General features: G+C 40.3%; 2 protein-coding genes across 2 annotated transcripts in view; one reads left to right on the top strand and one right to left on the bottom strand.

Annotated features, from left to right (window-relative positions):
- Positions 1-10,455, bottom strand: part of TRPC5 (transient receptor potential cation channel subfamily C member 5) — a 322,611-nt gene extending 312,156 nt beyond the window's left edge. Inside the window, exon 1 of the mRNA XM_054471093.1 lies at positions 9,555-10,455. The gene's annotated coding sequence lies outside the window, so the exon portion shown is untranslated. The remainder of the gene's footprint in view (positions 1-9,554) is intronic.
- A 208-nt stretch (positions 10,456-10,663) lies between these two features.
- Positions 10,664-27,709, top strand: part of RTL4 (retrotransposon Gag like 4) — a 379,550-nt gene continuing 362,504 nt past the window's right edge. Inside the window, exon 1 of the mRNA XM_054471097.1 lies at positions 10,664-10,768. The gene's annotated coding sequence lies outside the window, so the exon portion shown is untranslated. The remainder of the gene's footprint in view (positions 10,769-27,709) is intronic.

Genomic DNA, 27,709 nt, shown 5'->3' on the forward strand with positions numbered 1-27,709 from the left:
TTATTATGGGATAATGACTCCCTAATCTATGTCTACAGCTCAGACTTCTATTTTGAGTTCTAAACCCATTTAACTAACTGCTTGTTTAACATCTGTGCTTGGATGTCACACTGGCACCTTTACTTCAACATGTCCCAAACATAACTCATCATCCCTTTTCTACCCTTCTGTCACCTCACCGTAACCTGTTATCTTTCTTCTATCACTTTATTCTTGTTAAAAGCATCACTGTCCACTCAATCACTTAACTGAGAAAGCTGGGAGTTGAGTTTTATGTCAGAAAAAAGTGACATGAAACTTCCAGCTTTAAAGCTAAGATGAGACTGTGTTGGGACTTGAGTTTAGCTATGTGGGTGATTTGAACATTTTTCCTCTCTTACCTTTCCTTATCTTCCTTCACTCTTGTCAGATCGATCTCTCCCTCTCTCTTAAACTTGGTGTGCCCATTTCTAACTCTTCATCTTTGATCATATAATTCTTCTCATATGAAATGTGCTCCTTGATATGTTTCCAAATGTCATTCATCATTCAAGGGCTAAAATACTTATGAAGACTTCCCGTCTTTTCCAGTCAACAAAATAAGGTATATTTGAAACTGATAATTTATATTTTAAAATTGAATGTCGTTATTATATATTTCATACTTTATAATGCTTTCTGTCCTGAGTCTATAAGTTGTACTGGGCAGGGCATGTTCTTCTTGTGAATTCCCTGTAGTGCCTTGCACAGGTCTCTTTTTGCCTTCAATCATTCTTCCTGTGGCTCTTCTGCCCCCACTAATCATGGGCCACACATTAAACCTTAACTATCTGCTTTTGTCTCTCTTCTTTCTTTCTTGGAGATTTTACATGTATTTCTTAGAGATAAATTTTTGTTTGTTTGTTTGTTTTTTAGAGACGGAGTCTCACTCTGTTGCCCAGGCTGGAGTACAGTGGCATGATCTCAGCTCACTGTAACCTCCACCTCCTGAGTTCAAGCAATTCTCCTGCCTCAGCCTCCTGAGTAGCTGAGACTACAGGCACGTGCCACCATGCCCGGCTAATTTTTGTAATTTTAGTAGAGACGGGGTTTCACCATGTTGGTCAGGCTGGTCTTGAACTCCTGACCTCAGGTGATCCATCTGCCTTGGCCTCCCAAAGTGGTGGGATTACAGATGTGAGCCACCACGCCCAGCCCAGAGATAAAAATTGTTATATCTGTGACTTTCCAAATTTTCATTTCATCCCTAAACTTTCTCTTGAGCTCCAGTGTCACATCTAAAATTTTTTGGTAGTCATTTTCAAATGACTCCAAGCCTCACACTGACTCCAAGCTTCATTTTCACTAGAATGTCTCACACTGACTTTGAGCTTAATTTTATATCAAAGCTTATTACCAACTTATTATCTTCCTCGCCTTATTATCTCACCTCGCCTTCACATTTTCTTATGGCATCATTTCTCTGTTACCTAGCAAGGAGGTAAAACTTGCAGTCATCTCTGACTACCTTCATCACACATCACACAGCCATTCAACATTATTGTTTCTTTACAGTGTATTTTATACCCCATCCTTTCCAAGTGCACCACTACAGTAACAACAGCAATAACAATAGTATAACAGTTAACGTGCACATGTTTACTCTGGCCAGGTACTGGGCTAAGTGCTTTGTACATGTAACTCATTTCAACTTCACAGTATTCTTTTAAGGCAGGTACTTTTAGTTTTTTCTTTTCACAGAAGAGAAAACTAAGGCTCAGAGTGGCACAGTTAAAATCACACCCAGACGAATTTGGACCTAGATTCTGTACCTAACCACAGTGCTACTCTTCATGCCTAAATTTCCTTTTTTTTTTTTTTTTGAAGGCCATATCAGTTATTTTTATTTGAGTAGCAAAGTTCTCTTTATCATCTTTATTTTTTATTTTATTTTATTATATATATATATTTTTATTGGGACATGGATGAAGCTGGAAACCATCATTCTCAGCAAACTATCTATCGCAAGGACAAAAAGCCTAAATTTCTATAATTGCTTCCTAACTGGTATGCCTGCCATTGCTTGCTCCTCCACCAATCCGGAATTCCTACACACCATTTCCAGAATAATCATTCCCAAACATTGTTATCATTATTTCTTTTTTTAAATTTCAAAATCCTTTCGTATCTTCCTTTCATCCACTAAATTAAATCCAGCACAGCCTGAACATCTAAAGGCCTCTACAGACTGAACTTCCCCACTCTATCTCCTGGAAGTACCTGCCTCTGTTTCCATGAATGGCTTAAAGCATAATGCCCTACTTGGCCACACCAGGATTTCACTTCATGTTTGCTCCCATCATCCCACTCACTTCTGACCATGTTGAAAGTTCCTAGAGGGAAAAGGAAGGGCATGCCTGTTTGCATTCCCAACAGTGCCTTCCACCTAGTGCACACTGAGCGAATATTCGTCAAGTGATTGACAGTAGGGGCTCAATTACAACTTTGAGGATTGAGCTGTTTAATTACTCCTTAACACTCTCTTGTTTCTATCCTTCCAACTAGCCCTCTCATTTTCCTCTTCCTTGGCATAATTGCCCCGTAACAAATGTGAAAATCCTCTCTTTTGCAACATCAAACATCCTGTGACAATCTTTACCTACCCATCACTACTTCATCAGCCTTTTCCTGGATGTATAAACAAATATACATTTTATATTCCTGTCAATCTTTCTTCATTGTTTGGTCTTTATCATTAGGCTAAAAGCTACTAAAAAAATTTCTGGAGATGACCACCATGTAAAGATGACAACAACCAAAAGGATGAAGTTTTCTGGTGGTTCTTGAGATTAAATATTTTATGTGAGTTGCAAACTTTCAGGCCATGTTCAGCATAATGTAGGCCAATAGGGTAAATTCAAGATTTGGAGGAAGAGTGACCTGTGTTCCAACCCGGCCTCCACCACTCACAAGCTGCGCAATGTTAAACATACCAGTTAACTTGTCTGATCCTGTTTCCTCACCTGTTAAATGGGAATAATAATAATACCTATCATATAGGAACTGTAGTGAATGTCATTTAAAACCACATATTTGTAGCACTCAACACATAGAAGATTATGGTAGACAAGATATGGCCAACCCCTAAATATGTCAACACCCTTATCCCCAGAACCTGTGAATATATGTTATATGGTGAAAAATAATTTTCAGATATAATTGAAGTTGCTAATTAGCAGACCTTAAAATAGGAGATAATCCTGGATTACGTCGGTGGGCCCAATGTAAGCACAAAACAAAGCAGAAGAGGAAGGCAGAAGAGTCAACCAGAGAGAGATGCAAAGGGAGAAGAGAGAGGAGTTGGCCAACTGAGTTCCCCCTCATCAAAGTGTAAGGGGATACTTAACAGGCCCTTGCTGGCTTTGAAGTCAGAGGAATGAGGCCATGCGCTAAGGAATGTGGGTTGTCTCTGGAAGTTAGGAATGAGCTTCAGCTGATAGCCACCAAAGAAATTAGGACTTCAGTTTTGTAACCTCAAGGAAGTGAATTAGGCAAACAATCTGAGTAAGTGAGGAAGTTGATTCTCTGCTAGAGCCTCCAGAAGGGAAGGCAGTCCTGCTGAAACCTTGATTTTAGCCCAGTGATCCCTGTGTCAGACTTCAGAACTACAGAACTATAATGATAATAAATTTGTGTTGTTTTAAATTGATAAGGTTGTGAGAATTTTTTATGGCAGCAATAGAAAACTAATATAAAGATAGTCAATAATTGATAACACTTGCTATTGTTTTCTTAGGGTGATCACAGAAATCTTAGCAATTAGATTCACAGAAATCTTAGCAATTAGATATATATATATTGTCTATTATAAGATTATTGATACCTTACTAATCTGATACTATTGAAAATCAGGGGAAGCTGGAGGTCCGGAACATACCAAAGGACTGGGACCCAGAGGTGGTAGTGTCTGTCTCTGTGTCTTTACAATCAGGTTGCCCAGATTGCACATGCCAGTCAATAAGTCTTTATAGAATCAAGTGCCTTGTGATTTCTTGGACTTTGAGTACTACATGTATCATATTTTACTGGTGAGAAAATTGAGCAGGTAGGTAGCACCATGGGCTGGGAAGAGGTAGGAGTTGCTCATTTTTTTTCACCTACAAAATAGTAATAGCTATAGTATATACCTAAGTCATTAAACTGTGCAACATGAGCAAGTTACGAAGTAGAGGTTATTATTCGTGCATTTTAAAGATTTTATCAGGCAGAAACCTAGTTCTGCTCCTAGAATGTCATTTTGGCCTTGAATTATTTTATAGTTTGTCCATCAAATGATGCGTCCGTGTGTGTGTATGTATGTGTGTGTGTATCCATGTGTTTTCATGTTGCATATAGATGCAAACATGCAGAAAATGCCTCACTTTTGACTTTCTAACTTGGTAATATTTTGAGATACGCTTCATAGAACAGGGCCATTTCTGACTTCAGTCTTCTTCCATGGAGTGATTTCACTAGGGACACCTGTAATTCCTTCTGAAAAAATATTTGTTTCTAGCAGCCTCCATTATATTTAAATACATTTTACTGTTGTATATCTTAGCGTTCTATCTGTAGAAAACCCAGTAAGATTCACATCAATTAGAAATAATGCTAGGTGCCCCAAGATAACATATCTAGTGGTTGGTTTTCTACCAAACTAAAATTATTAGCCAAATCATGTGAATTATATCTTCTATTTATTGATTGTTCACCATATCCCAGTGCATTATACCGTCTTATTTAATTTTTCATGACAGCCCAGTGCCAGTTGGTACTATTATTAATCCCATTTTATAGATGGGGACTGTGAGGCTTAGAGGCAAAGTGCATGTTTACACAGCTAGTAATTCGTGAGCAGGGCCAGGATTTGAACTCAGGTCTGTGTGAGTTCCCACACCCAAGTCATCCTGGTAAATAAACAAATCCTATGATCTCACTCCCTTTACATGAGATCTCTTGCCCACACTTAAGGGTTTTACAGTGAATAATAAGATAAGTGGACCTGGAAAAACTTTATATTTTATTTTTTAATTGATAAGCCACATGAATTGTCCCTACATGCTCAGTAGGTAATTGTTTATTTTCAAATATCTTTCAGATGCTTTTTGGATAAGCTCTAGCCCGATGCTTCTCAAATTTTAGTATAAAAATGAATCACTGGGGATCTTCATAAAATGCAGATTCTTATTCAGTAGGTCTGGGGAAGGATTTGAGATTCTACATTTCCAGATAGCTCCCAGGGGATGGTGGCAATCCTGGTGTGGGGACTACACCTGGAGTAGCAAGGCTCTACCTCACTACATCCTAGCCTTTTCCCTATCCTTGTGATATTCTCACTCAAATGTGGAGGTTTTTCAGATCATCCTTCTGGGCTGTAGTAAACATGTTTGCATTGGTCTATTTTCTCAGATCCTAAAATAAATTAGGGTGGGATTAATGAAAATTAGGCAATAAGGCTAAAGAATGGGGGAAGGTAAGAATATCCCTCTGCAAACCTTTCCTTCTTCTTGTACTCTGCTCTAAAAACCACCTGCCTTATCTTTTCTATTTTCTTTGTTTTAATTTTTCGGAAAGTGTGCGACTGTATGTGCATGTTTGTGTGTGTGTGCATGTGTGTGTATTTGCACGTGCATTTGGGGGGCTGATTCTGAGACTGAGTATACAAAACCAGAGCCATAGTCGCTGGATTCTGCTAGCTTCCATTCCCCAAAACTACCATGGTGCAGAACAGACTGGGATTTCTAGATGCCTTGCTGTTGGTGGTGTGAGCCAGATCAGACACATAAATGTGAGCAGCTAAATTTTTGTCATGTTTAATTCTGCCTTCCATCTGAATACGCTAGCTATAGACACATATAATGTTTTCTTAGCTAGCAAGATAGGATTGTGTGTGTGAGTGTGTGTGTGTTAGGGGGAGGTGGTGGTTAAGAAGGTAAGCCACAAAGATATGATAGCAGCATGTAATATAAACACGTATACATACATATGGAATGGAAGTAGAGGGCTGTGATCTTGGCAAACTTGACTTTAGTTACCTCTTGATTTCTTGGGAAGATCTCCACAGAACTTCAGAAAATGTATTTAGTATCAGCAAACAGTCCTGGGTTGTGGTTTTGCCACTGTTGTTAGCTAGTAGTCTGTTTTAGGCAAGTCATTTCTACTCTCTAGACTTCAATTTCTCTATAGGTGAAATGAGAGAATTGACCCCGCCAAGATCCCCGCTTGTTTCTTATCGTTATTTTTTCTTTCCTTTTGCTAAGGCAAAAACCTGGGGCAAATGCATTGGCCACCACCATCCAAGGGCCAACTCCACAACTGGTGACAGAGAACCAAACCTAAGAAACTTGCAAAGTTCCCTTCACCCAGCAAATTGCAATTTTTGCTTAGCCCCTATAAGCTTTTACAATTTCTTTAAATCATCTGTTCTCACTCAGTTGAGCATGATGTACATGTTTGTTTATAAGACCACAGTTGAGTCATTCAGGAATCATTCCTTGCTGGCAGTATGGCTCTGCTGGTCTCACTGGACAAAGTTTGAGGGGCCCATCAACAGAAGAAAAGCTTCGTGAGTTTTAGAAAGGATGACACTATGGATATATCAGCTACTAGGCTCTGGACATGATGGCTGGCCTTAGCTTATCCCTCATCTGTGGGATGAGGAATAACTTCTGCCTAGAATGAGGCTTTATTTCTGTCTATAGGCTGCAAACTTTGTCATACCTTTCCCTGAAAACCTGGAAAATGACTGGGCCAGATTAGGCCGGTGGCACCTTGTGGCACAGAGTGCTTTGGGGAGAGAGATTCTGCGCCTTGTATTCTTCATCAGTTAGCAGGAGGCATCTGAACAGCTTAGTATACTGAGGCGAAAACAGCAACCTTTGGCAAAAGTAAAGCAGGCAGAAATGCTTCAATCTACCACCTTCAGTGATGGAGCCATGGCAAAAAATAAATTAGAATATTCGAAAACAGGCTACAGGAAAGCATCATGACACATTTGAAATATCCATTCAATAATTAAGCATCTGAATGGCTTGCAGATTGGAATTTAATATTGTAAGGAGAGAAATGAGGCAGCAACACTGAGAATGTACTCCAAGGTTCCCAATTCCCTGGTACTATGGAATTCTATCATTGTTTACACAGTGTTTGCAAGTCAAATACAGGCAATTTTAAGATGCTTTACATATGAGTTGATTTCTGGATTAATTCCATTCCCAGTCAAAGCAAACACCTGGATAGTTTTCTTTCTGTTCGTTTCAAAACATCTTCGGTTCTCTCATATTCCTCTCATCTTCCTCCCTTCTGCATCTCTAATTTCCTGGCCTAGTCTTCTCTAAGTACTGTGGTTCTGCGTGCCATTCCGGTTTTAGTTGTTAGCTATAGAAAGAACAGAATCTTAGGATTATAGCTCTTATGGCTGGGAAGGATGGCAGATATCTCGTTCAGGTCTCCATGTTGAGATGTACACTGAAGCCAGGTGAATTAGTATCAGTGAAGCTGGGGGCTACATTGGTTCTGAATCCCTGAACCTGCTCACATGCCTATTCCCTGGGTAACCATCAGGACTTACCTCAACAGCCAGATACTCACATCACCAGGAACAGAGCAAAACCTACACTGTAGGCTTCATTCGTGCTGATATTTTGAGTTTTTCCCCAATTATGATGCTGCCAGTTCTTTCCTACCTGTCTGCAACCCGGTTTTTAGTTTATCTATTTGAAAGTGTAATTTTAACCTAAGAAAATACTTACTATGGTTGCTTTAAAAAGTAACAGAGTGGGCACCTTTTCAGATCCTACTTGAGTAATCCTCATTCTGCTTTCTCTCAGCAGTGAACATTAGAACAAATTGCCTGATGCAACATAAACAGTTTCACTTAATGCAGAATCCGTTTCTCTTATTTGCTGAGTTGGAAGGAGGCAATTCATTGCATTTTGGTAACATAGTAATAAATAGAAAGTTTAACAGACCAACCTGGGTGCTTTGGAAGCACAAATTCACCTCCTGCTCCCCTCTGTTACAAAAGCAGAGCCAAGATTGTATGGGGTTGATTGAGGTCCTTGAAAAACTACACACACACACACACACACACACACACACACACACACACACACAGATTCTCTCTCTCTCCCTCCCTATGTATATTGTGAAAGTTTATGAAAACAGCATCTTCCAGGGACCAAAATGTGGATTTTAGGTGACATTCAATTCTTCCTTCGACCTCACAGAGAGAGCTTCAGAGACTCCTTGACCCTGTGGGTTTCTTTTATCCCAGACTATATATTTGCTTTGAAATGAACTTCGTACTATGTAAATGTATTAACATGCCTTTTGATTTAGAATAAGCAGATTTTAAAGACATGATGAAAGGTACCATGTGACATCATTTATATCTCAGTTTTTAAAGAGTTTATGGAAAAGGAGACATAATATAAATCATCAATAAAACATCAAAAAACCTATGAGACCAACAATAGACAATTATGAATGCTGATACATAAATCTGTCATTCTTGTTAAACGCCATGAAGATAAATATATGGCAATAGAAAAGTGGGTCTGGGTGTGCCATGTCAATGTTGTAATCATTTCACATTTGAAGCCAAGGGTTAACATGCACAATCTCTAAAAAGAGCATTATCAATTAGTCTATGTCTCTCCTACTCTTATAATAAACTCGGGTAAAGTTCAGAGATTCTATCTTTCAGGCTGGTTTCCCCACTTCAGGCTTTTCCTGAGGGAGTAATAACCTTGCTAAACACTTAACCATCACCAGGTACATGACTGTGATCCAAAGAGCCCAGGTTGTAATAGGGAAAAAGCCCTTCTAGTCTCATTCTAAGAGACCATGGAGAAAGATCAGCATCTGTGAATTCAGCTCAGTACGTGCATATGTGGGACATGATCATGACTATTTGTCCGAGTCGATGTGTGTCTAGGGAGGGAGGGAGGTGTCCACTTTGAAGCAGAGATCTGACTGATGCCCCTCCATTTGCATTTCTTGGTTCCTTTAAGGAAGACAGGCAAACAAATCTGGCCATTTCTTAAGTTTGAAGGATACAAGACAAAGAAGGTAAATGGGGACCCTGGTTCCTGAACCTTCATGATCCGGCTCCTGGCTCTCTATTTCTGAAGGTGGCTTTTGACGAAGGGCAGGTATCCTTGGCCCGAGGGCCACACTAATCGATTTTAAGGAGGCCTGGGAGCAGGTTCCCCAGGGATCTTAAAATCTACCCAAGAATGGAGCAAATCATTGTCCAGGGATAGGACAAAGCTGTGGTTCAGGAAAATATTCCCAGTGAAAGGATGTTTTTGGCCATCGCAGGCAGCACCTTGTCCTATCACCCCTGGAGCTTCTCCCCATTGCATTTCCTCTTCCAAAACAATCTGTTGCTGGCCTCCCTCTGCTCCCTACCACCCTGAGCCCACAGCCAGCCAGTCAATGCTTCTCAGCCTACAGCAGCCCAGCATCTTCATTCAACCTGCACTTCGCTGCCCCTTGCCCCTCAGCAGCACTCAGGCAGCGAAATGGACCGCACCGGCCGCCTGTAGACTTACCCTGAGCCAAGTGGTTTCTTCGGATCAGATCTGTGTCGTCTGGGTGTCCACGGGCCGGGATGCGTGGTGCGGCGCCTTGCCGGACTCCTCTTTTGCGGCGCGCAAACAGCAGCCGACTGGGACAGCCCGGAGCCTCTAGGCTGATGGGTGGGTGGGCGGATGAGCACAGGGAAAGGGGCGGGGTGTAAAGAAGAGCGCAAGTACTGGCTCCTACCTTGGCTTCCCCTTTAGATGCTCAGTTATTCCCAAACTTGCCTGTAACAGATCGGCCCTCCTCACCTTTCACTTTCGCCAGTGCCCTGAAACTCTTTGCTCTACCAATGTCCCTACCCTGTTCTCCCAGCTCTCTAACCCAACCTGAGCCCCTTCAAGCGCACCCACTCCCTTCACGCAGCCAGCCACACACAATAAGAGCTAGGGAAGAAACTGACACGGGGAAACTGACAGGGGTAGCTGACACTGTAGTGTGAAGGAGAGGGAGAAGGAGGGAGGAAGGAAGGGATGGAGAGAGAGGGGAGAGAGAGAGAGAAAAAGAGAGAGAGAGCCGCATTCACACTCTTACACGTACACTCAAGCTCCAGCTGTTAGGTAGCGGCTGGCGGGAGCTCTGGCTACCCCTCCAAAACCCTTTTCTACACTAGAGGTTTCTGTCCCTTTCTGCTGCCGTTTCTGGAATATGCTATACAGGGAAGGGGAGAGAAAAGCAAAGAGGGGTGGGGAGGGGAAAATCAAGGAGGCACGCTCCCTTTATCCTCCCCACCCCTGTCTCCAAAAATGTCCAACCCTGAGCTCTTCCTTTTCCCTTCTTTCTGCGCCCGGCTTCCCTCTGCTCCTGTTCTTTATTCCTCCCTTTGGGGTGGCTGCGAGCTGCGGACAACCCGTCGTGGTTGTGATGTGGGGTGTGTGTGTGTGTGTGTGTGTGTGTGTGTGTGTGTGTGAGAGAGAGAGAGAGAGAGATTGAGACAACCGTGGTAGGCAAAAGCACCCCTCACCTCCCCCAGCCCCCGAGCCGAAGCCTCTCTCAATCTCCCGGCAGCGGGGCGGGGCGGGGGAGGCGGGGAGGCGGGAGGGAAAGAGGGAGGACGGGGCAGGCGGCAGGGGCAGCAGCTCCTGCCTTCTCTGCAGCTCCGCGGCCAGGGGTGGAAGGAAGCCGCAGCCGCAGCCCCAAGTCAACCCCCGCTGCCCCGTCCCACCGTCTCATCTCTCCCCCCTCGGTACGGAATTTTCTGTCTCGTTTGTTTGCTTTCCCAGACCTCCCCCTCCCCTGGGTGGTGGCAGAGACGGGAGGGGAGGTGGGAGGCTAAGCGCGGGTGCGGGTAGAGGGGACAGGAGTCCCTCGGAGCATATGGCTAGCAGAGTCTCTCTTTGCCCCTTGGCCTGAATATCCCCTGCTTTGGGCAGTGACCTTTGCCCACCCCCCTCAGCCTGGGCTCTGGGCCGGTGGTGGCCAGGCTGCTCCGGCGACCATAGGTCATTCAGGAGGAAGGGGAGTTGAACCTGGGGGAGTAAGGGCGGCGGGCGGCTGGTAGGACAGGGAGACAGCGGAGCGCTAAGTCGCCAGGGACTGACCTGGGGTCCTATGGGGCAGGCTTGGATCCCTGATAGATCTAGATTAATCTAGTTGGAGCTACCTAATTCTCCCATCCGTGCCCCTCTCACCCATAGGGTCGGTCTCCCAAGATCCAGCCTAGATTGATGCAGGGAGGGAAAGTGATATTGTAGGATGGGGGCGGGGGGCTAAGTTGCTTAGTGGTATCTGTGGTGGAGGGAGGGGGCGGTGTCACCGGCCACTTGGGCGACTCTTTGATCTTTACACCTCCCTTTCACATGAAGCACCTCTCCACTTCTTTCACCTTATAGCCTGGCGCCCGGAATGTCCACCCTCTGGAGCCCAACTGGAAGGGGCTAAATAGCCCCACCCCCACCACAAGCCTGAGACTTCTACCTGCAACCTGCAGGCGCATAGGTCCACTAGCTGGCAGCATCTCATGGCCCGGCCGCACAGCCCCAAATATCGGCTTTGTCTTTTATCTCCCTTCCTAGCGCTCTCAGGAAAGGGGCATGTGTGTCTCTGCCTTTCTGGACGCCGGGCTGGTACCTGAAAACCTTTCCCTACCCATTCTCAGAACAATCCCTAGCTCTGAGAAAACTCCACTGTACTTCCTGCTGCTCTTTAACCCCCTCTGCACGCCCTGGGAGCCTAAGTGTAAGCTCCCGAAAATGCCAGAATCATCTCCCTTGCCTAAATGGCCGAGTGTTTTCATTGCGGAGCCCGTGAAGCTGGTATTAGCTATGTTTAGTGGAAGCCCTAAGCACTCTCCTCCTAACCTACCTTGGAAAAGTCGCTCGGGGCACCAAGCAAGACAAATTTTCCCTTGTCCTTAGTCCTCCTAGTCCCGAGGCAGTCCAATATTCTGGAGAGTATTTAGCTTTTGTATGGGAGCAAGGTATTGGAGAAAAGAAAATTATTACCCTGGGGGATGAAGAGTTTGTGTCTGGGGGGAAGGGTGTTGGGGAGGGAGAAGTGAGGGTGGAGTTTCCACCTCCTAACAACTTAAATAGTTCAGGAAGTGTTTCTAAAGATTGGCCAAGAGGGTCGCTGAAAAAAAAAAAATCACTTGATTCTTTGCTTTTCATTCAGAGGCAGTTTTACTGCGAACCAGCAAACTAATATACAGTCTCCCAAATAAGGGAGGTCTAGGTTGTGATTAAGCCATCTTCCCTTTGGCATGAGGGTGAGTAGAATATGTGACTGTGGATAAAACTTTGGGGGCATTTCCCTTTTTTTAGCCAAACTGCAGTCCTGCTGAGACTTCCACTCCAAGCCCAGATGCAACCAGAAGCAGTGCTCAGGGAGAGCAAAAGCCTTATTCTTGTGAGCTGTTTCCTTCAAAGGCCCTATATACAATGCACTTGTCTTTAACATATGAGGATTGTGTGTGCTTCTGAAATTTGGAGATTTCCCAGTGGACTGTGGATAAGGTTAAAATTTCTTTCTCTGCTCCTGCCCTATCCTGTTTCTGCCCTATCCTTCTAACTTCTTCAGATCAAGGATATATAAAGAAAAATCCTTTCAAAAGTTAAAAGCACCATGCAAATGCCAGGCATTACTATACGAATTCCAAAACAAACTTAGCAGAGTATCTCCTAGTGCAATTAGAAAGCTGACTTAGGCAGGGACCCAAGCTTTGTCTAGGTTGCTTGTCAGCCTTGGGGCTGGGTGGCTCATCTTCTCTGTCAATAGGGAAATATTCTGGTTTTCCACTTGGTGGCTGAGTGTGTATGTCTCCCAGGGTAGTTTGCACCTAGAGGCTACATCTGCAAAAGTGGCTCAAAGCCAAAAATGGAAGCAACTATCTGAATAATTTAAGCCCAGAACTACCTAGCTTCTAGACTAGGTTTACTTACATGGCCTGGCCTATTCAAATACCATGACAGGTATGACTGTTAAAATGTAATTGAGACATACTCTTTTCTCCTCTCTTCTTACAGCCTTGACCATATGTAGACCAGAGTTTAATGTAACGTCGTAGGTGAAGAGAAACTGTTATGAGGAACCCAGAGAGTGGGGTTTTCCCAGTCATTAAGCAGGGTTTCTCAACCTCGATGCTGCTGATATTTTAGGCCAGATGATTCCTTTTGGTGGGGGGCTGTCCTGTGCATTGTAGAATGTTTAGCAGCATCCTTGGCCTCTGTCTATTAGATTCCAGTAGCAACCCACACCCCATTTGTGACAACCAAAAATGTGTACAGGCATGGCCAAATGTCCACTGGGGAGTAAGATGATCCCCTCACCATATAGAATGAGTGCCATTTAAGGTAATGTCACATTTCAAAGACCGTATTTTAACCTTAATTCTACCCACATGGCATGTCCAGACTTTGCATTGAACAAAGTCTCAGAAAATCATGAATATTTCGTGAGGAAACAACATAAAAAGGAACCCTCACAAATTAGTGAAGTTTTGACAAATGGTGGAATTCATTGTTATCAACAATGCCATCTTCTGGTTACCATCAAATTCTTGTCAAGCACACACTATGAGCAGGGTACTGATTATAGCAAAGATCCATAAGACAGAATCCCAGCCTTCAGTATGCTAAGAAACTATTGACCTTTCTTTCCCCGAAGGGAAAGGGTTACTGATTTTCATAGATAACCAATTTCTGGATTGAATCCAACCTGGCTTTTTCCCTCTTCTGTTTCCTATTTATCCCCAAACAGTGACTTATTCTTTGAGGTTCTGCCTTATAGAGATTGCATTTTGTTTTGCTAATTAGCATAGTCCTACAACAATTTTTTGTGACTTCTCAGCATGTGGCATTTGTGTCATAACACTGTATCCAGCATAAAAATGACTACAACATCACAAAGGCTGTAACAAATTGAGCAATTTGAAAGCAGGTTTTTGTTTTCAAGGAAAGTTTCTAACTACTTGCATGCTAGAGAAATACTCAACAATGGCAAAAGCCAAAGAAATGGAATGTAAAAAGAGGTGATTCTTAAAATACTGTGGAGTGTTGAAAAAATATCTCAGTGTGATTATGGGTTTTAACACTCAGCACTATCTCTACCTCAGGAAGTCAAACAACACTAATGCAAGTTGTAGGATCTTGATCAGGAATTCAGCAAAGGAAAATGCAGGAGAAAGCGTGGAATATCTGTTCAAATCAGCTGAGTAAGCTCCTGCCTTAAAAATAAGTTTCCGGTGAGCCAGGCAGGACTGCATCAGTGTTACTTGCTTTGGATAATTCTTAGCCCAGTACCACGTATATATATAGCAACATGTCACTTATAAAGACTAATGCAGGAACCAACAATTAGCACATTCAAACTTTACACGTTCATAAATTATGATGCTATTGCCAAGACTAATTATTTATTTAAATAAAAGTTTTGCCTGAATTGGGACGATGAATGACTGTAATTGAAAAATATGTTTCATTTTTCAAGAGAACATTTAAACTGTTATATCAGAATGGGATCCCTGTAATCAAGGGATAAAGCCTTACATTAATTAATGATTAATCTTAATAAAAGATGTGTAAACAGAGCTTCACTTCATGGATTAGCTAAGGACTTTGCTGTCCTCACCATTAATAGCAATGCAAATGGGGCCAGCTCTGAGCAAATTTGTAAAGTGTAATTACAGAATCATAGGACATTGCAGAATATTGGACCATTGAGAAGCACCTTGCCTGAGGTTAGAGGATAGTAACAGAGAAGGCTCCAATTGTATCTCGCTGGTCTGTGACTGACTCTGTGGGACCTCAGGAAGAGTAGGTTTAGTCTTTACTTTGCCTGCCCCCTCCCCAGCTTATTAAAAACTATCCCTCATGGAATGATATAATCTGTCCTAATCACTATACTAATGTGTTCCCTCTCCCAGGAGTAGATTGGTCTTCAGCTTTTTTTTTTTTTCCAATTGTGGGGAAAGGGCTCTATCTCTTTAATGAAAAGAGTTCAAGCATGAGGGAACATGTATGTCCTTGGGATGAGGACTTCCTGAAGCTCCTAAAAATCACCCCAACTGCAGATCATGTTTTGTAAAATCTATGGAGGCTGGGAGTAGGGCCATGAAATTTTGTTCTTCCCACCTTTTCAAGAATGGGCAATTTTTGATATCAGGGAGGGCTTGGTGCAAAAATGAAATTTTAATTTCAGCATTTCTCTCTGGAAAGTTTGTCATTGTGAAGGAGTAGTTGGTGAGCCATGCTTTATTCTTCATCAAAGACATAAGTCCTTATGGACAGAGTAATGAGAGGTGAGCTATGGGAGGTTCCTAGAGAGTAGGTGGTGGTAAAGGGTGTAGGCTTTGGAGTCAGACCCGGGTTTGAATTCCAGATTCATGTTTATTAGCTATGGAAATTAGGTTACATGGACTTTGGTTTGCTTATCTGTAAGCTGGGGACAATGACTCACAGTGTCGTTTAGTGGATTTAATTGGATAATGCATAAGCCTAGCACAGAGCCTAATATACAGCAGTAGCTCACTAACTGCTAATTTCCTTTCTTCTCCCTTTCTGCCTTTTTGTATTGAAGTGACTCATAACATAAAATTAATCATCTTAAACTATACAATTTAGTGACATTCAGTATATTCACAATGTTGTGCAACCTTCACCTCTATCTAGTTCCAAAACATTTTCTTTTTTTTTTTTTTTTTGCCTTTTTTTTTCCTTTTTGTGGAGAACAGGGCCTCACTATATTGCCCAGGCAGGTCTCAAACTCCTGGGCTCAAGCTATCCTCCCACCTCTGCCTCCCTAAGAACTGAGATTATAGGCGTGAGACACCGCACCTGGCACCAAAACATTTTTATCATACCAAAAGAAGATCCTGTATCCCTGAATCAATCACTCCCCCATTTCCACCCCCCTCCAGCTGTTGACAACTAATTTGCTTTGTGTTTCTATGGATTCAGCTATTCTGGATATCTCATAAAAAAATGGAGTCATACAATGTCTGACCTTTTGGGTCTGGCTTCTTTTTTACTTAATATAATGTTTCGAAGGTCCATCCGTGTTGTAGCATATAATCAGTACTTAATTTCTTTTTGCAACCTACTGATGTTCCATTGTATAGATATAATATATTTCACTTAATTCATTCATCAGATGTTGGACCGTTCGCTTGTTTGCACCTTTTCTATTATGAATAATGCTGCTACAAACATTAGTGTACAAGTATTCGTTTTGATACATGTTCTCAAATCTTTTGGAGACATACGTAAGAGAGGAATTGCTGGATTATGTGGTAATTCTATATTTTAACTATTTGAGGAACCACCAAATTGTTTTCCACAGTGGTTGTACCATTTTACATTTCTATCAATAATGTACAAGGGTTACAGTTTCTCCACATCCTCACCAACACTGGTTATTTTCCATTTTGTTGATTACAGCCATCCTAGCATGTGTGAAGTGGTATCTCATTGCGGATTTGGTTTACATTTCCTTAGTGACAAGTGATGCTGAACATCTTTTCACATGCTTATGCACCCATTGTATATCTTCTTTGCAGGAATGTCTGTTCAAGTCCTTTGCCCACTTTTGAAACTGGGTTGACTGTCCTTTTGTTGTTGAGTTATAAATGTTCTTTGAATGTTCCATGAACTAGTCCCTTATCCAATATATCTAAATATTGCAAATATTTTATCTCATTCTCTAGGTTGTCTTTTTATTTTTGTGATAGTGTCCTCTGATGTACAAAAGTATTAAAGCTTGTTGAAGCCCAATTTATCTGTTTTTCTTTTGCTACTTATGCTTTCAGTGTCATATTTAAGAAACCATAGCACAATCTAAGGTCATAAAGATTTACTCTTGTGTTTTCTCCTAAGTTTTATGGTTTTAGCTCTTATGTTTAGGTCTTTAAACCACTTCAAGTTAATTTTTGTTTATGGTGGGAGATGGGGTCTAACTTCATTCTTTGGCGTGTGAATATCTAGATGTCCCAGTATCACTTGTTGAAGAGACCATTTTGTCCTGGTCGAACGATACTGGCACCTTGTAAAATATCAATTGGCCATAGACATATGGGCTAATTTTTGAACCTTCAATTCTATTCTGCTGGTCTATAGATCCACCTTTATGCCATACCACACCGTTTTTATTACTATTATCTTTGAATTAAGTTTTGAAAATGGGAAGTGTGAGTCCTCCAACATTGGTCTTCTTTTTCAAGACTGTTAAGATTGTTTTGGCTGTTCAGGGTTCCTTAAATCCAAATACAGATCAGCATTTCCATTTCTTCAAAAAAATCCTTTAGGCTTTCAATAGTGAGTACACTGAATCTGTTGATAGTTTTGAGAAATATTTCCATCTCAATAATGTTGTATTCTAATCCATGACACAATGATGTCTTTCCATTTATTTAGTTCTTCCTTAATGACTTTCAGCAGTGTTTTGTAGTTTTCAGTGTGGAAGTCTTGTACCTTCTTGGTTAAATTTATTCCCAAATATCTTATTCTTTTTGATACTATTGATTACTAAATTGTTTTCTGAAATTCATTTTTTGATTTTCCATTACTACTTTATAGAAACAAATGCCTTTTGCATGTTGATCGTGTACTCTGCAACTTTGCCAAATTTTTTCATTAGTTCTAATAGTTGTTTTATGGATTCTTTAGGATTTCTTATATATAAGACCATATATATATATAAGATCTTATATATAAGATCTGTGAATAGAGGTAGTTTTACTTCTTCCTAATTTAGATGCCATTTATTATTTCTTGTCTAATTGCTCTTGATAGAACTTCCAGTACCATGTTAAATAGGAGTAAAAATGTGGATAACCTTGTCTTGTTCCTGATCTTAGGGGAAAAGATTTAAATTTTTCACCACTGACTATGATGTTAACTGTGGGTTTTTAATAAACATCCTTTATCAGGTTGAAGGAGTTGCTTTCGGTTCATACTTTGTTGAGTGGTTTAATCATGAAAGGGTGTTGAGTTTTGTCAAATCTTTTTTTTCCTCATTGAGATGTTCATATGGTTTTTTCCTTCATTCTATTAATTTGTGTATCACATTGATTTTAATAGATTTAAAAAAATGTTTAATCAACTGTACATTCCTGGGATTAATCCCACTTAGTCATGGTGTATAATCTTTTTAATGTGCGACTAGATTTGGTTTACTAGTATTTTCTTGGGGATTTTTGTATCCGTATGAATAAGTAATACTGGTCTGTAGTTTTGTTTCTTGTGCTATCTTGGTCTGGCTTTGGTATCAGAGTAATGGTGGCCTTGTAGGAGGAGTTAGGAAGTATCCTCTCCTATTAAAATTTTTTTAGAAGATTTAGACAAGAATTGCTGTTAATTATTCTTTAAATATCTGATAGAATTCACCAATGAAGTTATTTGGTCCTGGGCTTCTTAAGGGGGCAAGGGGTGGACTGATCAGTGATTCAATCACCTTACTTGTTATAGATATTTTCAGAATTTCTGTTTCTTCTTGTGTCAATTTTAATAGTTTGTGTGTTTTTAGTAATTTTTCCATTTCATCAAGATTATCTCATTTCTTGTATAATTGTTCATTGTTTTCTCTTATGATTATTTTTATTTCTTTAATATTGGCAGTAATGTCCCCACTTTCATTTCTGATTTTATAATTTGAATCTTTCCTTCTTTTTCTGTCAGTCTAGCTAAATGTTCTTAATATTGTTAATCTTTTCAAAGAATTAACTTTTACTTTTGTTAATATTCTGTAATCTTTTTCTAATATCTGTTTTATTTATCTCTTGTCTCATAATTACTGCTTTCTACCTACAGCTAGCTGTGGGTTTAATTTGTTCTGTTACTAGTTCCTTAAATGTAAGTTAGGTTATTAATTTAGGTGTTCTTTTTTAATGTATGTGTGTATAATATAAATGTCAGTTGGAATATTGCTTTCACTGTATCACATAAGTTTGGTATATTGAATTTTCATCTTCATTCTTCTCAAAGTGTTTTTAAATTTTTCTTGTGATTTCTTCTTTGATATATTTGTAGTTTAAGGGTTTGTTGTTTAATGTCCACATATTTGTGAAATTTTGTTTTTCTTCTGTTATTGATTTCTGTTTCTAGCTTTACTTCATCATGGTCAGATAGGATACTTTGTATTATTTCAGTCTTTGTAAATTGAGCACTTGTTTTGTGACCTAACATACAGTCTATTCTGGAGCATGTTCCACGTACACTTAAAAATAATGTTTATTCTGCTGTTTTGGGGTGACATGTTCTATCTGTTACATCTAGTTGGCTTATAGTTTTCTTCGAGTCTTCTATTTTCTTAATGATTTTCTGTCTTCTTCTATCTATTATTGAAAGTGGGGTATCGAAGTATCCAACTTTTATTGTAGAACTGGATATTTCTCCCTTTAATCCTTGCTTTATATATTTGGGTTTTCTGTTGTTTGGTGCCTGTATGTTTATAATTGCTGTTTTCTTGATTAATTGACCCTTTTACCAACATATAATATCTTTCTTTGTCTCTTGTAATAATTTTTGACTTACAGTTTATTTTGTAAGATATTATCATAGGTATCCTAAGCCTTTTTTTGTTAGCTATTTGCATGCAATATCTTTTTTGTCCTTTCACTTTTGTTTCTTTGGATCTAAAGTCTACTTCTTTTAGATAGCATATAGTTGAATCTTGCTTTTAAAGTCTGTTCTGCCTATCTCTGCCTTTTATAATTGGACAATTTAATCAATTTATGTTTAAAGTAATTACTGTAAGAAAGAACTTACTTCTGCCATGTTGCTGTCTTTGTCTATACGTAAAATATTTTTTGTTCCTCAATTTCTCATTTGCTTGCTTTTGGGTTTGATTGATTTTCTCTTCTGCTTTGGGATTCTACTTTGTAAAGAACCAAAATGGGAAAGCTGTATATCTATTCTTGCTCATATATTCATGCAATAACTATGAAATAGAAAACCCTCACTTCTATATGTACTTCCTCATTTTCTCTCAGAGACATGCAAGTCTGCCTCTCACTCCCATATCTATTCACTTAAATGTTAAACCATCAGTTCAAACTCACTGGTTCTTGAAATTGATTGCATCTCATCAGTGGTTCTGAAATTGATTGCATCTCATCAGATGATATGATTTGGTTTTGTGTCCCCACCCAGATCTCATCTTGTAGCTCCCATAACTCCCACGTGTTGTGGGAGGGACCTGGTGGGAGATGACTCAGTCATGGGGGCGGGTTTTTCCTGTATTGTTCTCATGATAGTGAGTGGGTCTCATGAGATCTGATGGTTTTAAAAATAGGAGTTTCTCTGCACAAGCTCTCTCTTTGCCTACTGCCATCCACATAAGATGTGACTTGCTCCTCCTTACATTCTGCCATGATTGTGAGGCCTCCCCAGCCATGTGGACCTGTAAGTCCAATTAAACCTCTAAATTGCCCAGTCTCGAGTATGTCTTTATCAGCAGCGTGAAAATGGACTAATACACCAGAAAATTCATTTCACTTTAGTAAGTGAAATATAACTAGGAATTCTGTTATCCCAGTCCTCAAGGCTTAAGGTTATCTTGGCCTCCTCCCTCTCCCTTAGTCCCCTACTCCCATACAGCCGCTAAGTGCAATTGCCAGTTCCTCTCTGTCACTTGGATTAAATTTATTCTATTCATTTCCACTACTACTCATATATTCATTGCTCCACACCTGGATAATTGCAGAAGACTTCTGAATCATTTCTTTGCCTTGGGTTTTGGCACCTCCAATATATCCTGCTTGAGTAATCTTCTAAAAGTATCCTTTTAAATCAAGACACTTCCCTACTTAAGAACTCATAATAACTATTAATACATGGCCTATCAGTTCAAGTGATGGAACCTCCCAGCCCTCTCTAATCAGGTTCAAGTTTATGTAACCTTCTCCCCAACCACTGTTAAGGTATGTTGAATTTCTCATGTCATGTAAGAGTCCATCACTGACCAGCCAACATTCATTGTTCATGCTAATTAGAGTATCCCTCTTCCTTTGCCTCTTTAATCATCTTTCAAGAGCGTTTTCTTCCTTCCCCAAATATTTGTTGGATACCTCTTGTGTGCCAAGGCATATGCTAGATACTGTGGATATAGCTGTTATTGGTACCTACTATCATAGACCTTATAATCTGTTGCAGAAGATAAACAATAAATTAGTAATTTAAATACCGTATGATAGTTGTTAAAATAGAGGAAGGATTTCATAGCAGGATTTAGTCCAGAGGCCTGGAAAAACTTTCCTACCAAAGTTATTATAAAGTGAAACATAAATAATGAGTAAAAGTTAGCCAGGTAGAGAGGATATGGGATGGTATTCCAGACAAAGGTAATAGCGTATGTGAGAACACCTAGGCAAAAGCACAATCTGTTCTAGGAAGTGAAATAAAAGAAATGCAACTGCCACACAGATTCTACAGAGAAAGATTAACAGCAATAATAGTCAGGGGCTGTTATGCAATTATGCGTGGTCATGTGAAGGCTTGTTGCCATGCTAAGTTCATCCTAAGAACAATGAGAAGCCATTGAAGAAGGAGACTTATATGACTAGAAATTCATGTTAGAAGGATCACTCTAGCTATGAAGAATGGATTGGTGGGGAAGAAGAGTAGAAGCAGAGAGACTAGTTAGGAGCGTATTGAAATAATATCAGAAATAAGCAATGGTGGCTTAGAATAAGCCATTCACCACTGGGATGTAGAAAAGATGACAGGCTCATGAGATAATTAAGAAATACAGTCAACAAAACTTAATGATGGATCGAATATGGCGGGTAAGGCAGGGGGATGTGTCAAACATGGCTTCCAAGTTTCTGGCTTGAACAAGTAGGTAAATAGTGATACCACTTCACTGAAATGGGGAAACTGAAGGATATGTGTATCTTAAGGGGAGAATATGAGTTCAGTTTAGGATGTGGAGAGTATAAGATGTGAGACATCCAAGGGGAGATGTTAGAGAGTTGGTCGTATAAGTCTGGAATGCAGAAGAGGGGTCAAGGTCAGTGACAAGATTTGGAAGTTGTCACCATATAGATAGTAAAGCCGTGTGATTGAATTATATCACCTAGGGAGAGAGAATAAATAGAAGAGAGAGGAGGACTGAGCTGTGGAGTTGTTCAGTGTTTAAGGATCAGGTAGTGAAATAAAGGCCATCAAAGGAGACTGAAAATACTAGGGAGAAAGGAGAAAACTCAGAATAGTTTGATATTCACACAACATTTGAATATGGTGACCAAGGGAAGAATGTTTCAAGAGAGAGTAATCGACAGTATTTGATGCTGCTAAGAAGTCTGGCAAAATAAGGACACAAAGTGACTACTAGGGTTAATAACACAATGGTGATTGATTGCTTGATTTTAGTTATAATGCACTGGACTGAGGAGTGAGAGGGAGGTGAGGAAATAGAAACAGTGTAAATAACTAGTTCAAGAGATTCTGCAGAAAAGAGGAAGTGGAGAGACTAGCTAGTGCAGATGTAGGGTCAAGAGAGGTTGGGTTTTCTTGTTTTTAAGATGAGAAAACATTTGATACGTTTATATGCTGACATAAAAGAACTAGTAGAAAAAGAGAGGAGAAGGAAAGAGAACATAATATGATGGCATCAGGAAAAAGGCAGGATTAACCTTAGAGAGGAGAGAGGACACCTCTTCCACTGTAACATGAAGAAAGGAGCAAAAAGTATCCACATGGATTCAGATAAGTTTGTAGGTTTCACAGCACAAAGCTGGGGCCATTTCCTTCTGACCCTTTTATATTTTCTGTATAGTAGTAGGAGATGAGATCATTTACTGAGGGAGGGTTCAAGGTGTGAGAGCTAGGAGGTTTGATGAGAGTGGATAAAATAATTTTGAGAATGAGAGAGCCAGCTAAGTAAAAATTGGAATCACCAGGCAGTGTTGAGAGCAGGTTGGTGGTTCTTCTGTCACTGCTCTACAGACTGAGTGCAGATACAGTGAAGGAAAATGGTTAATTTATCCAGGGTTTTACCAAGTGGGTATGATAGGAGTTCAATGGATCCAGGGAGCTGGGAATGTGATGGATCATTGAATCCAATCCCAATATATAGAGAAATGAAGGCAGGGGAAATCTATGGATAGGGTAAAAATAGAGAGCTCAATATACAGGTGGTCCCAATGAGATGGAAGAGCCTCATTGTCTTGAGAATGATAGAGTGCATGCAATGGAAGTGTAGGAACTTGTGGTAAGAGAGTAGGGCCAGAATTTATCATTTTAGAGAAGGAGCAGATTCTGATACTGACCAAGTCAGGGGTGTGGCTGTAAGAGTGGGTGGCTGAGGTACAGTGGTGAAGGAAGAGATAATTGGAAATATAACTGAAGGTTCAGGGCATTGGCTGGATCATCTATACTGCCATAGATGTCACCCAAGGTGATGGAAAGATTTGGTGTGTAGAGGAAGTTGAGCACTTAAAGTTTCTAATGAACAGCAGAAGGTAGAGATGGTGGAGTGGTAGTGAGAAAGTGACAGAGATATTGGTGTATGACAACAACAAGAAAGTTAGGAGACTATTTAGCCAAATGATAGGTGCCTTAAAATATCAGAGCTTATATGGGATCCAGAGTCAAACTGCCCAAGCTTGAATTTTGGCTCCATCCACCCTGAGTGATGATTGCCAAGTTATGTAGCCTCTGTGCTTCAGATTTTTTACCTGTAAAATTGGTATGATAATAGACTCTGCCTTATAGAGTTGTTAAGAAGATTAAATGAATTAATAGCTGAAGAACACTTCGAACGGTAGCTGGGTTATAGTAACTTCCATACAATTGCCAATTTTCATGTAGGGTTCTACTTTACAGAAGGCTGGGTGCCCAGCTCTGATTATATTCACATAGAAGGTTGCAACCAACTATAGGCATCCCATTTGTCAATGAGGGGTTTTATTTCAGTTATATGTGACCTAGTTTTATCACAGATATGTTAACTACATCAGTAGTGGCCCATTCCAGTAGTGGGTCCTCAGATCCAGGCACGTCAACAGCATGGATGCCATGCTTTCTGAAGCCCACTTTTATTGAGCAAGGGACTGATGGGAAATGTATCAGCTATCTTGCCAAAGGCTATATTAGTAGTGACATTAGACTTATTATATACAGAATGACCCAACAGGAGCTTCATCAGCAGCTTTGCATCTACACTAAACAATATGGTATAGTCATTCCTATTGGGAAATCACAAATCACAAACCAACTAGCCATCCCCACACTATGAGAGCCCTGCACTACATAGCACAGCAAGGTTGTTGGAAAGCAAGATAAGAGGATGAAGCCACACCCAAGTAGATACTCTGTGAGGGAGAGTTACACATCACTATAAATCAGTAATTGTCCTGGAGGGTACAATTGGAAGATGCCATCATGACTTAACATTTTAGGGCATGTCCCAAAGTAAGCGTTTATTCTTTAGCGTCCCCTAACAGATACCACCATGAGGTGATTCTAATAATAGAATGATAGACTCTGAGACGTAGAAGAAGCCTTAGAGGTTAAAGTGTGCCTTCATTGGGAAATTGGGAAGGTTATATAACAGAATGCAACATCTTTGACTGTTGAGGTGTATGGGAACTCTGAAATCAAATAATGTAACCAACCTTACCCCCAGCCTCACATACATTCATTTATTCATTCACATATCCATTTGACAAATAATTATTTACTGGGATATATTAGTGAGCAAACCAAACAAAAATCCCTGTCACTGTGGAATTTACAGTCTAGTTAGTGTGAAGAAAGGAGGAGGGACTACATAGCAGTGTATTCAACCAAAAGAATCATGGTAATTTATTTAAAAATAATGAGTTACTTCATTTTTACCTGCCAAGATGACACAAGACTATATTGAAAGAGAAACAGGCCAGGCATGGTGGCTCAAGCCTGTAACCTCAGCACTTTGGAAGCCGGAGACGAGAGGATCACTTTAGCCCAGGAGTTCGAGACCATCCTGGGCAACATTGCAAAGCCTCACTTCTACGAAAAATACAAAAATTAGCCAGGTGTGGTGGTGCACATCTGTAGTCCCAGTTACTTGGAAGGCTGAGGCAGGAGGATTGCTTGAGCCTGTCAGGTAGAGGTTGCAATAAGCTGAGATTATGCCATCACACTCTAGCCTGGGTGACAGACCGAGAAAAACAAAGACTCTGCTAACAAAGTATAATGTCTGTTTCCCCCCATTTCCCTGATAAATGCCCAGTGCTGAAAATGCACTTTTTTAATACCCCTTTGGAAAATGTCTGATAAAATGACAATGAGCACTTCCGACCATTCCGGAGACATCTATTAACAATGGTGAGTGCCTTAAGTCAAAGGTGGAAAGGTAGAATTTTAACATTAGTGAGCTGGAAGGGGCTGGGTGTTTTGAGGACCAGGAATCTTTTTTTCAATTTGGCCCCGACTATTGGTCCTCTTTTTTGAGCTAGACAGTGTGCTAAGATTCTAGATTTAAATAAGTTAGTTCTTGTTTTTTTTTTTTATTATACTTTAAGTTTTAGGGTACATGTACACAACGTGCAGGTTTGTTACATATGTATACATGTGCCATGTCGGTGTGCTGCACCCATTAACTCGTCATTTAACATTAGGTATTCCTAATGCTATCCCTCCCCCTTCCCCACACCCCACAACAGGCCCCGGTGTGTGATGTTCCCCTTCCTGTGTCCATGTGTTCTCATTGTTCAATTCCTACCTATGAGTGAGAACATGCGGTGTTTGGTTTTTTGTCCTTGTGATAGTTTGCTGAGAATGATGGTTTCCAGCTTCATCCATGTCCCTACAAAGGCCATGAACTCATCATTTTTTATGGCTGCCTAGTATTCTATGGTGTATATGGGCCACATTTTCTTAATCCAGTCTATCATTGTTGGACATTTGGGTTGGTTTCAAGTCTTTGCTATTGTGAATACTGCCACAATAAACATACATGTGCATGTGTCTTTATAGCAGCATGATTTATAATCCTTTGAGTATATACCCAGTAATGGGACTGCTGGGTCAAATGGTATTTCTAGTTCTAGATCCCTGAGGAATCACCACACCGACTTCCACAGTGGTTGAACTAGTTTACAGTCCCACCAACAGTGTGAAAGTGTTCCTATTTCTCCACATCCTCTCCAGCACCTGTTGTTTCCTGACTTTTTAATGATTGCCATTCTAACTGGTGTGAGATGGTATCTCATTGTGGTTGTGATTTGCATTTCTCTGATGGCCAGTGATGATGAGCATTTTTTCATGTGTCTTTTGGCTGCATAAATGTCTTCTTTTGAGAAAAACAAGAAATGGGGAAACGATTCCCTATTTAATAAATGGTGCTGGGAAAACTGGCTAGCCATATGTAGAAAGCTGAAACTGGATCCCTTCCTTACACCTTATACAAAAATTAATTCAAGATGGATTAAAGACTTACATGTTAGACCTAAAACCATAAAAACCCTAGAAGAAAACCTAGGCAATACCATTCAGGACATAGGCATGGGCAAGGACTTCATGTCTAAAACGCCAAAAGCAATGGCAACAAAAGCCAAAATTGACAAATGGGATCTAATTAAACTAAAGAGCTTCTGCACAGCAAAAGAAACTACCATCAGAGTGAAGAGGCAACCTACAGAATGGGAGAAAATTTTTGCAATCTACTCATCTGACAAAGAGCTAATATCCAGAATCTACAATGAACTCAAACGAATTTACCAGAAAAAAACAAACAACCCCATCAAAAAGTGGGTGAAGGGTATGAACAGTTCTTGGTTTTGAGAAGCTCATGGCCTATAGGAGGGAAATAGATGCTATGAAAGATAGTCACTACATGCATTAGTGCTATAGCAGTGATGTGGGCAGCATAGTGAGAGTCTAGAGCAGAGAGAGAGAATGACTAATTTCTAACTCAGTCTGTCAGTCAGGGTAGGCTTCATGGAATAGGTGAAATTTTAACTGGGACTTGAAGGATGGATCAAAGTGTGCCAAAGAAAGACTATAGAGAAAGTACTCTATCCAGAGGGAACAGCATGTGCAAAACTATGAAGCCACAAAAGGATTTACAGAAAGCAAATTTTTAGTGGTGTGAGAAATCTACCGTGCTGGAGCCTAGGAAGTGGGTGGGGAAGGTGTGGCAAGATATAAAGTAGGAGAGAGAGTGTGTCCGATTGTCAAAGAATTTGTACACCCTACTACAGAGCTTGGCAGTGGGGAATCAACAGAGATTCTTTTTAAAGGAAAATGAATATGTGATCAAATATGTTTGGTTTTATTTTTCAGAGAATGGGACTGGTATAGCTTTCTGGAGAATGAAAGACAGACTAGAGGCATGGAGATAAGATTTTGGAGTAGTCTGACCTAAAATAGATATTTAAGAAAAGGTCTGACCTAAAATAAAAAAGAAAAAAAAGGAAAAAAGAAAAAAGAAAAGGTCTGACCTAAAATAGATATTTAAGAAAATTTGCGATACATTTTTGAGGTAGGATTGACAAGATTTGATAACTAGTTGGAAATACAGAGTGAGGCAGAAAGAAAAATGAAGGATGACATCAAGCATGGCTGTGTAGACATTAACCAAAATGAAGCATACTGAAGAAAGTAGGTTTCAGAGGCGATAAAATCAACTCAATTTTGGGATGGCTATGAGACATTCAGCTAGGCAGTTAAAATATGGCTCTGGGCTTCAAGAAGAAAACCAGAAGAAA

Source organism: Pongo pygmaeus, chromosome X, assembly GCF_028885625.2.
Source record: "Pongo pygmaeus isolate AG05252 chromosome X, NHGRI_mPonPyg2-v2.0_pri, whole genome shotgun sequence".
In the NCBI taxonomy this organism is placed as follows: Eukaryota; Metazoa; Chordata; class Mammalia; order Primates; family Hominidae; genus Pongo; species Pongo pygmaeus.